The following is a 7,845-nucleotide window of genomic DNA, read 5'->3' on the forward strand; positions in this document are numbered from 1 at the left end:
AGGTGCTTTACAGAGACATTACAGAGGCCTTTTTCTTTTCATAGCCCAGATGCATTGCGCCTCTTTGCCCACTCTGATACCAAGAGTACCCTGTTGCACGTCTTTACTCATCCTCATCTTGTTTGTAATTTGCCTTCATTAGGCGAAGAATATGTGCTGTCATGAGGGATTTGTTAGCGACAAGCACACAACTTCCTGACTCAAGTCGGCGATATTCATTTTGCGAAAGTGTACAACAACAAATATAACAGGAGATAGAAAAGTTTGCTGATGACACTGTAATACTTTGGCAAGAATAAGGTGTTTGGAGATCATGAAAAAGCAGCTTCAAACAGAATATGTTGACACTTCATGGAATTAATGTTCCTTCGGTTGTCCAGACCTGAGTATTGATTGCAACACAAGAGGTTCACATCTACCTGTTTACTTTCTCTGTTTACTGTTTGCATTCCTCTGGCAGGCAAAGATATTATTTCTGTGTTGAGGACCCTAGATAAGCGGCCACCCTGCGCTCAGTGTTCGACCCCAGCACCCGCTGTAGCACTACTGATATAATGAGAGACTGTGGAGAGAAACTACCGGTGCCAGTAGAGGCTCTTGGTGAGGCATCCAAACAGTGGCTTCCACTCTCACCTCTGTGGATGGCATTCTGGGATGCATGCGTGTCACGTTGACCTTACTGACCATCGGCTGGCTAAGAGGGGAAATGAGCGCAGGGTATGAGAAGGAGGGAGCACCAAAGTAAAGTGCTCACCCTGAGCCATTATGATTAACCATCAGCAGTTTTTGTGTAATCATCGGCAATGTGCACACTGCAGAATCCCTTATGGAAAGAGCTGCAGAGAAAAATCAATCACATTATATTACTGTGGACATGCTTTATTGACCTCTGTTGGTGTTCACACATTTCATACTTGATTTGTATCTACTGGCGGGCGTTTAGAACAATATGGGCAATTTGGGCAATGAGGAAAAACAGGGCAGCATTTTCGAGCTCGAAGCCCATGCTTATGGATTGAGTGCTACTTTACGAAAAAGAGCAACCTATTTAGATGCACTTCCTGCATACATTTTATGAAATACCCAGAAGCGCTGGATGGAGCTGTGCCCTCATTCAGGCCCATCAGAGAGTATTTGTAGTTTGGACTGACTTGCCGTATATATAGTATGTCTGCATAGAAGCCAGACTCGTAGTACAATGTGTGAAATCTCCCGAAACTCAGGCAGACAACAGTAAATAAGAGTTGGATGTCTCATTATCTGAACACCAAGCCATGACAGCTGCATTCATCCAAAATGTATTGTATCTAAAGGTTAAGAGTAGTTATGAGAAAAGTAATGTATTATATTTATACCTTTCGGATTGAAGTACCTTCTGATATATTTTCTTTGGTAATGAAAGCAGGATTCGGTGGAAATGTAGTAATTTGGAGGCCCATTTCTTCAAGCCTTTATTCCCCCTCTCCCACTTCAACGATTTATCTGGGGCGACTGAGGAGCTCACAGCTAGCGAACAGACAGTAAACATTTTGTTATAGTCAGAACCATCTCTTATTACTGGTTTTTCATTAAAAAAGAAAGCCTTTTGAAGCATTCAAAGCATTTCGGCGGATGAAGATGCTTCACAATTTTCTCCCTCTCACCCTCTTTCTCTCCTCACTATACCTGAATCCTTTCTCTTTTTGATGCTGTTAAGGGAGTAATTGAGTGCAGAAAATGGCTTGGCTTATTTGGACTGAGTCTGATCCAGAAATGATTAAAGCTAAAGGGGTTTGAGGTATTCAAAAAGAGAGAATGACAGAAGGAATATGGTTAATGTTTTTTTTTTTTTTTTCCTTTTTCCATTTTGTGAGGAGAGAAGGAGATTGGAGGGGTGGTCAGGCTGAGCACCGAGCAGCCAGACAGGTTGGTGTGTGAGGGGAGGAGGGGGGTGGTTGCACAGAATAGCCCCTACTCATACCCCTATTAAAAGCATCAGGATTGTCAGAGATGGTAAAAAGACAGGAAATCACTGCAAGAAATGAACCTTCTTTTACCAATTACTGAATACCGAGTGCACACCTTGGAGCTCTTTGTCCTCTGTAGCACCAGTTCCTTGTCTCTCTCCCCCTTTCTCTCTCTTTTTCTTTCTTTTTTTCTTTCTTCCCACCTCTCTCACTTTCTCTCTCTTGGTCTCTCTCTCTCTCGCCGGCTTACAGCTTTTGAGTCAGATGCATTAGCACCAAGGCCTGGAGAAGAGGCAGCATTTTCAAAGCCCAGTTGGACTCACTTCTAGCCTGTCGTTGTGGCTCCTTTTCAGGCTTTTATTCACAGACAGTAGGGGCAGGTCTGAAAGAGACGCCCTCAACCTCTCCACTCAAACATTTATCTCTCCCTTTTTCCCTTGCTACAGCAGAGATGATTAGCGAAGGGAGCCATTTACTGATCCGCAGCGCCTTTCCGTGCAGCGTGTTAAAAAATAAAAAGGGAGCACATTCGGCTTGTCTGATTAACACACACCTACACACTTGCGCACATTCGAACATGTACTCTCAAAGACACAGCTAGTACACAAATACACATAAATCTGTGTCATTCATTTCAAACAGTGTAGCAGTTGTATCTGTGGTTATGGATGACTGCAGTATTTTTTAAATAAAGTCTCTTTTATCTTATCAATAATTGATAGGATCTGTCGTGTTTGGATAGATGGGTTCTATCGTGCCCTCTCACCTCAGCCGTGACTCCAGGGACCTATAAACACCTTGCAGACTGGCTCTTCATCCCTCCTATTGACCAAGTCAGTTAATTACTTCCCAGTTAAAACAATACCAGATAGCTAATGTGCCCAGAAGAGACCATTTAATGCCTGTAGTAGTGTGTGGGTTTGTAGGCTGTTCATGTGTGTAACAGCACAGCAGCACTGCTCCACGGGAGCCATCTTAACGTGGTTTCACATTATGGGTTTTGTGAGGATTGTTGCTATGGATGCAGTTATGGTGATAGCCACTGGTAATGGTGTCGTTAAAGAAGATATAGCTGCCAAATTAGAGGTTCACAGAGCATATTTGCCGGGGCTATAGCTGCCTTCAGGATCCATAACGTTGTTAGTGAGTTTTCATAGACCATGCTGACGGATGCTGTCGGCTTGTTCTGGGTTTGCTCTTATCAAGACACATGAGGATATTATTATGTAAGATTACTCATTTTGGAGGAATTTAACTCAGGGTCTGTTCCTTAGCAGCCGCTCTCTACATCCCAACCCCACCCCTGCTCCACACCAATCTCTTTACATCGTCCTCACCTCATCTGTCATCCCCACTAGCAGACAGCAGGGGACACTTTTCAAATCACCCAGTGTTTTGCCACGAGCGCTGTTCTGATGTTAATAAGATTTTCATTTATTTGAAAACATATTACTTCATTTTAGCTCCCTGCATGAGTACAGGTATTTTTAATGGTTCGGGATTTTTGGCTTGGTGTTAATGTCAAACATCAGGAAGTTGCCAGAGTTGACAGCAAGGGTGTGTGAGGCATCGCTGCTCTCTGGCAGCCATTTGCAAGGTTAATGTTGTAGAAAACAACATCCATCTCCTCGCTCCCCCCCGTTCTCAAAACAGTTTCATTAGTCCTAGCGCTCTGACCCCTCTTCTTATAGTGTTGTCAGATGTGACATGCATCATATTATCAGTGAGTGATGCAATCAGTAAAATTTCAAAGTCCCCGCTGCTGCCAAGTTGCCTGGCCTGGTGTTCAAGTCGTGCATATTTTAAAACACACGGCCAGATTGTATTGTATATGCCGCCTGGCCCTCTCCCATTCATCCCCGGTTAGCTAATAAATAAGACAGGCTGAAGGCACTGTCTATCAATAATAATAACGGAGTGAGTTTAGTTTGGGACCCTATGATGAACGAAGCCTGCGTGCTTTTGTACAGCTTTGTTTGGTGCTGACACATTGGCATTCTGAGCGAGTGAGTCTCAGACAAACACTTTGATTCAGGGGATTACATTAGTTAAATAAATATCCAACTGAATCAAGACCATGGTGCTCTCTCTCTTTACCCTATCTGGACTGTTCAGTATGCTCTACATATTTAAACCTCTTTGATATTAAATGATATGCACGATCTATAGTCGTAGTCAGCCACATATAAAAATAAGCTTCTTGGTTTCGTATGGGTAGAAATTTTTATCCTAATAATGAAAAACACCATTTTAGTTTATCTTGTTATAGCAACTTTTTCTCATTACATGGTGGTATGCTGTTATAAAAAATGTCATATATTTAATGTTATAGTGACAAAAAGATCCATTCAAGTCTAAAGACACTGTAGCCTCTATTGGTGAAATTAACAATGGCTCTTTAGATTAATTGGTTTTGTTTCAAGCTTGTGAAGAGACACAGTAAATTTCTGCTATTATTGAGAACAGTAGATGGTATTACCTTGGTAACGCATACACTAAGAAGAAATTTTAAATGTTTATAGGGCTGCCAGAAAAAATAATCAGTCTGACCTCTCAGAGGCAGAGGAAACAAAAGGTTGTAAGGAAACTATAGTCCTAGTCCTTGATTAAAGTCTTTTCTACACTGAGGATTGTTCTTGGGACCACAAAAGAAAACTATGCTCACTATACAACAAAGCATGACATATTTCATATATTCAAAGCTGTATCATCTATAAAAAACTCAATAACTGATTATTTTTAAAAAGAGCACCTCTTTAATTTCTTAACTATAATGAAAAAACTAATGAATATTCATCAAACTGTATCATGCCTTATAATTTACCTTGCACCAAAGATCCATAAAACCATTCACTGCTCAGTAAATCTCATTAACAGATAGAAAAAGCACAAAAAACATCAGCATAGGAACAAATGCACACTATTGAGCACATCCACACCACTCACTCTATCTATAGTCTATAGACTACAATCTCTTTTCTTTTGGCTTTGACTTTAAGTTTCTCTCATTACAACAATTTATAAATGTTTCTTGTACTAACAACATATGAACTTTTCTTATTTACAAAGAAAAAAAATATTGAATAAATTAAAAGTTATGTTGTTATAACAAGTTCATTTTTAGACAATATTCTTTCTAAAAGAGAAATGTCTCATTTATAACATCACATATTTTGTTATAACCATAAACAGAACACAATAATCTGCCACAAATTTAAGTAATTATCAATCTTTGGGTTGTGGATTGATGGTCGGGACAAAACAATACATTTTAGGTTGCATCTTGTGCTTTGGGAAACAGTGATCAACACTATTCACAATTTTCGCACATTTTATAGACAAAATAACTAATCTATTAATCAAGACAATAATCAACAGATTAATCAATAATGAAAATATAATCGTCAGTTGCAGCCCTAATCAATAAATAAAACCAATATGTGAGAGATATGCACAGAGACATGCAGACATACTGTAACTGGCCCTTTGTATGAGCATCCATCTCTTTAAAAATCTAACTTACAGCCTGTGGGCTTCAGTGAACCGCCGGCTGGTCTACACACTCTCAAAATATTGATGCTGCTGTTTTCTTACTTTTCTGTGTGTCAAATGTATTTTTAAAATGGACCAAACAATGTAATGAAGGTCTCATGTTCAAAAAAGTTAGAGCCTGACACATTTATAAAATGACCTGTGGGTAATCAGTAAGTAAAATATGCTTGAACAAAAAAGCAATGATAAATTGCTGTGCTCATTGTGAATTCCATACTCAATTGTGGCATTTTCCAGGGTAAATGGAATTGTGCATTAAAGTCTGAATATGCCTGACTTTGGGGGAGTGATACATTTTATTTTCCCTCTTCTTTTTTTTTTACCACAGATGTGGCCTGTGGAAGCCACAGTATTGCGGTGCTTTCAGTGAAAAGGCCATCTTTAGGACCTCTTGATCAATCTGTGACCTTTAAGTACATAGCCATCTCGTAAATAGGAGGGTGCGCTTACAGAGACTTCAAAAGCAAGGGGACCCGATAATTTCAAAATGGAGCGGTGTGGAGTGGCGCTGGTGGGGAGTCCATAAAAGCCTGCCTTGTTCTCTACACACCTCCTCTTTGCTCCACAACAGCCAGTTAGGGTAATAGCTCAAGGGAGAAAGGGGAAGAGAGAGAGAGAGAGAGAGAGAGAGAGAGAGAGAGAGAGAGAGAGAGAGAGAGGAGGAGGGATGAAGGGACGGAGAGAGGCAGAGAAAAACAGGTAATTACTGGTAATCATTGGTCGAGGAAGAGCTGATGATCACTACAGTATAACAGATTGTACTGTTCCCTGTTGAAAAACACTGAGGAGACCGGATGTGGTGCTGTCGGCAGGTAACGACTGGGAAATTAGTCGGTAACCTTAAACTCCCTTCGCAATCATAGAGAAACTCTGTTTCCCTCTTCCTCTCCTTTTCTCTCTTTCTCTCTCATTGAGAGGAGTTATATAAATCTCAATGTTCCACTCAAAAAGTAGTGTATATAAGTAGGGACTATGGGTCCTTTATTATATTACAACCTTTTTTATTTAGATTGGACATCAAGTAGAGGCAAGTAGTTGCGGTTCAACAAGGAGACAGGGTGATACAAACTAGATCATGATACAATATTAGAATGAGAGACAGAAGTACTTGGAGTTGTACCTCAGTCTTGATTTTTAAAGCTGAAATGTATTCATGAAATACTTCTGTCTAAAACCTTTCAAAAATGTTTAGTTAAGACAATTCAGTTTGGCTCTGATTTAAACAAAAGCACTGAGTCAAATTCAAACTGTCCACTTGGCAATAAAAGCTCTGCAGTGAAATGTGATTTTTTTTTTTAATCCATTCACTGCAGTGAGATTCCCCCGTAATTCCCCTGTAAAGAGCTTTAGTTTTCTGAGCTGGGCTGTCCAGCAACATTGTCAATTTTCTGCTAAAACCATGTACGTTAAACAGAGACATACAAAATTAATTAAATGAAAGTGCCTCCAACCATTTGGTAGAATGCGACTCAACCTTTTCCAGAAATTACTGTGCATTGATTGCTACCACAATTACGTTTTTTTAAAAACCCAAACAGCAGATTTTAGTCCCTTTACGGTAATAGATGAGAGAATTGCAATGCAGCTGACATATCCGTGAAAAGTGTGACCTTTGTTAGGTCACAAAAAATTATATTTCATGCCAAGGTGTGAAAAATAAAGTATATACCTTCTTCATCACCCCTAGGCCTGAATACATTCTTTTTTGTTTTTTCAAAATGTAATCAAATATTATTGGTGACTATTTGGTTTCAAATGTCTTGGAAACAAACTTCTGCAATTAAAATCATCAATGCAATTTTATTGTGGCACAGGGTATCATTTCTATTTCAGTGATTTCTTACATTACATGACCCTCACATTCATAGTTATGTGCTGCTAGAAGTGTAGACTTTTTCAGACCCTGTGTCACAGGGAGACTTATTGATTTTGAGCAGTCTCTTCCTTGGGTTCTGTGTGACTAGACAGTGGCCTCCTCACAGTGAAAGTCTTTAGCGGATCAATTGGGAGCACTTGCTCCGCTTGTACCTGTTTGTAACTGATAAGACAACACTTCAGTGAACTGGTAATGATTAGCTGAGGATAAACACAGCAAATCAACATACTGAAGGAGTAAAAGGTAGAAAATATGAAAGAGAATTAGCCTGGGACATTGATTGTCTATTGTTTATACAAAAACTACTGTGTTATTTTGCTTATTCACAAATATTAATTCAGTTAGAGATTGGTGTATTTAACTGCAGACAAAGAATCACAATCCAAGTCAAGAACCAAATCGTCAAGCTGAAAATGTCATTGCGAGAACTGCGTGAGAAGGTCATATTGTTCTTGTCACTTAAGACTCATG

The sequence above is a fragment of the Thunnus thynnus genome, chromosome 14 (genome assembly GCF_963924715.1).
Source record: "Thunnus thynnus chromosome 14, fThuThy2.1, whole genome shotgun sequence".
NCBI lineage: Eukaryota > Metazoa > Chordata > Actinopteri > Scombriformes > Scombridae > Thunnus > Thunnus thynnus.